Raw genomic sequence first — 4,229 nt, forward strand, 5'->3', positions numbered from 1 at the left:
TCATCATTTGCTCTCTAAATTTCAACCGTGTCTTCTAAGCTGAAATCAAGGAGGCTTACAAAACACAATGAATATTTAAGAAACACAAACATAATCATTATCATAAAACCTTGATGTTCTGTTAATAAGGTGGCACAAGATCACATTACATAAAACCACTAAATAAATAAATAAATAAAAATGTGAGCCAGTCTCTCAAAAGAAAATGTCTCCTTGAGGTTCAAAATCAATTGACACAAGCAATTTCTGTGGAAGGGATTTCCTCATAAGGTGATTGTAATAGCATTGAAAAATTATAAGTAGAAACCGTTTTCCAGTTAAGTTGCAAAGAAGAGGCTTGACAAAAAAATTGTTTAATTCATTAAGGCCCTGAATTCTTTTTATGTAACAATGTTTGTGCAGCTGGTAGGGAAGACTGGGAACTTCAAGTGTTACAACTTTCAAATTCTTTAAAGTGTATTGTACTTTAAAGAACTGGCATGATATGTAATTCTGTCAATGTGAAGGCGTAATGCTTCAAGGAGGAAGGAGTCAAATGTGAAATTGCTGATCTTCTAACGGAAACACATAACTTGTCCCTCAGATCAGCCTCCATTCCTGAAGAATTGTAAAGAAGCCAATTTAACGCCAGTATTTCAAAAAGGATGCGGGGGGATCCTGGAGATTATAGGCTGGTTAGCTTAACATTTTTCCTGCGAAAACTGGTGGAATTTATTGTTTTGTTTTTTAAAAGTTGCCAAGCATATAATGAACCTTGCTGAAGGAGGGCAAGCATGGCTTCTGAAGGACAAGCCCTGTTTCACAGTGCTATTAGAATTATTTAGAAGTGTCAGTAAGCATATTGTAGATCAAAGTCTTTTATATGTTGAGTTTAATTCTGCATTTTTTCATTTTTACTGGACTTGCGTCATCCACTTTGAGGAGCTGCCAGGCAAGGTGCCAGTTTGCAAAACAAACAAATAATAAATTGGGGTCGTCAGTTCTTTGTCATGATAGATTTTAATAGGGTTCACATTTTTTCCAATGGCTTCTGCAGCTGTGCCTGTAAGATAGGACAACTTATGTGTTGCCAAAAGGGGGGGGGGGGGGAGGGAATGCATCACACAAAAAGGCGGCCAAAAAAATTAGCGTAAACCTTGCATAGTCTAAGTTATATTTATAGATGCACATTTATAAATAATTACTATAATAATTACTAGAAACACATCTCACCATAACTGAGAAGATAGTGGCTTGTGTGCCTGCTCAGTCTCCTATCCGGATGGTATTTGCTGATAGGCATCTTCAAATCCCCTGCTCCTCTTTCTCTAGTTTTTTATTTTTAAACTGGACTACCACAGACCCTAGGGCTTGCCGATCAGAAGGTCAGCGGTTCGAATCCCCGCGATGGGATGAGCTCCCGTTGCTTGGTCCCAGCTCCTGCCAACCTAGCAGTTCGAAAGCACGTCAAAGTGCAAGTAGATAAATAGGTACCACTCTGGCGGGAAGGTAAACGGCGTTTCTGTGCACTGCTCTGGTTCACCTGAAGCGGCTTAGTCATGCTGGTTACATGACCCGGAAGCTGTACACCGGCTCCCTCAGCCAATAAAGCAAGATGAGCACCGCAACCCCAGAATCGGTCACAACTGAACCTAATGGTCAGGGGTACCTTTACCTTTACCTAGGACCAGAGAGCCCTTCATAGGGCCTTCTTGACCTCCCTTGAAATAGAGGGCTGTAAAGTTGGACACATGGCTACCCTACTGTAACAGCAGCTTCATCTGTAGCTATTAGCAGATGATAAAATCTTTCTCCTGCTCTGAAAAGCACAATCCTTGCAGATCAAGCGTCTGTTAAAGGCACAGTTGCAGAAGCCACCTGAACAGTCCTCCTCAAAGCCTAAAGAGTTGGCAGAGTGGTTCAATCTCCTTATGCCTGTGCCTCTGAGGTAATGTATAGTAATGATTTCCTAGGACAGAAAATGGTTTCAAGGTGCTGCTTTTCACTGCTGCTCTACTAATACGGATGCATCAAGGAATATTTTTCAAGCACCCCAATGACTGAGAAGCAACCGGAAATAGTCTTAGAGAGATGAAATCATACTAATTATTGCAATAATTGCATTTCACTGTCTGGCCCCATCCTTTCCCTTCCAGAAATCTCCTGTTTGCTGTCTCTGCCTATGTGTCATAGTATAAGAGAAGCTGTTCCGGCCATCTGTCTGTCTTCATGCTTAACTCAAAAACTCTCCATTGTTTCTGGTGTATAATTTAAGCCGTACATATTCTTTTTGCCAAGATCAACCTGCAAAATGCTCTCCATCGCACAGGAGAAAATAACATGCTGTGTCTTCTGGCAGTGCACTTTAGCTACTTGGAACTCCCCCCCCCCCCGCTCATCATGTTACTCTCCACATGCCCCTTCTCTCAGTGAAAAACACCGGAGGTGCGGGGAGGGCAAGAGGAGGAGAACAATAGGAAAAGTAAGAGAAAATAACATGGTTCTTTCTTAGGTGAAGCTTGGCGTGACATTCAAATCCATACAGCCATTGTATTAAGAACATTAACAGCCTTGCTGGGTCAGAACAGCAGACACTTAAAGGGAAATGGTATAAGTGCACAGCACTCCAGAGGAGTTCTGCACTCCCTGTTCCTTAATTCTATCAGTGTGGTGAGGACTATTTTAAGGTTACTGGATGCAGCGGAAGATGGGACTGCTCCCATAACAGCTGGGCAGAAAAGAGAATTCTAGGAAATGCATCTTCACATTCACATCTGTCCAAGGCTACTGATGGGGGAGACTGCTGTTGCATTCATGTCCTGCTTGGGGGAGTCCCAAAAACATCTGGCTGGCCACTGTGAGAGCAGGATGCTGGACTAGATGGCCCTTTGGCAGCCACTGACTCAGTAGAACTATGACTGCAGGTAAGAACTGCTGCTCCATCAGCCCGTCACATGTCTGTCCAACATGTCAGGAGGCTAGCAGGCCAGGCACACCGCCAGCCACACGTGCAGCAACCATGAGAAGGGGGACTTGTGTATACAGTGGATGCTTGGGTCGTGAACATGATCCGTACAGAAGGCACTTTCGCAACCCACTGTTCGCAACCCACGAGCGTCGTGATTTAGCAGTTCTGCGCATGCACAAGCGCCAAAACCCAGAAGTAATTGTTTTGGTACTTCTGGGTTCGGTGCAGTGCGCAACCCGAAGCGTCTGTAATCCGAGGTATGACTCTACTGACATAGGCACTCACAGCTCTTCTGTGTAAGGATGGTATCCTGAGTCAGAGTCCTTTCTCAGATGGAGAAATGTGATGTGCATTGGTACATGCACAGGGCTCATGCACATGGTCACCCAATGTATGGTTGCTGGGGTAGAGATGTAGCAGCAAGGTTTATTAGCAGGGACCAAGACTGGTTTGTGATGCTCCTCAACCCTCATGTGGGCTTTAAACCCATGATTGAGCAATAGCAAAGCAATGCACACACACACACACACACACACACACACTTAGTACCGAACAGGATGCAGGTGGATTAGGTAGTGAGGTTTATCTGCCCACCTCTCCCAGTTGACTCCCCACCAGCTGAAGTTGGGATAGCTATCTGCAAGAAAACAAACCAACCAAAGGTCATTCCTGGAATCTGGGGCAACCAAGCTGTTTCCACTGCTTTCACTTGACAGTATTAGATCTAATCCAGGCCTATATAATCCTGCCTGCACTTTTGCCGTATCCATCCTGAGCAGGAGTGCTGCAGATGCGACAGTAGTTCTACTCCTCTGCAAAGCCCAGCCAGCACCATAAAAGAATTCAATGCACAATATGCAGAGTTAGGAAGCTGTCCAAATCAAGCCAGACTATTCCAGGTATTTGCTATTCTGACTGGCAGCTACTCACCAGTGTCCCTGAAAAAGATCTCTCCCAGCACCTACAACCTGTCCCCCCCCCCCCAAGTGGAAAGGCAGAATTGAGCCTGTAGTCAAAGCATATGCTCTACTGTTGAGCTATGTATGGTCCCCCCCCCCACCCAGAACCTGCCCTATTCTTGTGACTAATTTGATTTAAACTGTTTTTAATATTGCATTTTAAAATGGCAAGAATTGGACCTTTTGGTGAAGGACAAGTAACAGTAGATGGATGTGGATTTATTCAAAGTTTGTTGTGCACAAGATTTGAATCTGGCATTTATAGAAAAATGGGCAAATAGGTCACATGAAAGACGGTAACATTAAGAAAATTGACAACTTAG

This window comes from Podarcis pityusensis, assembly GCF_964106645.2.
Source record: "Podarcis pityusensis genome assembly, chromosome: 1".
NCBI lineage: Eukaryota > Metazoa > Chordata > Lepidosauria > Squamata > Lacertidae > Podarcis > Podarcis pityusensis.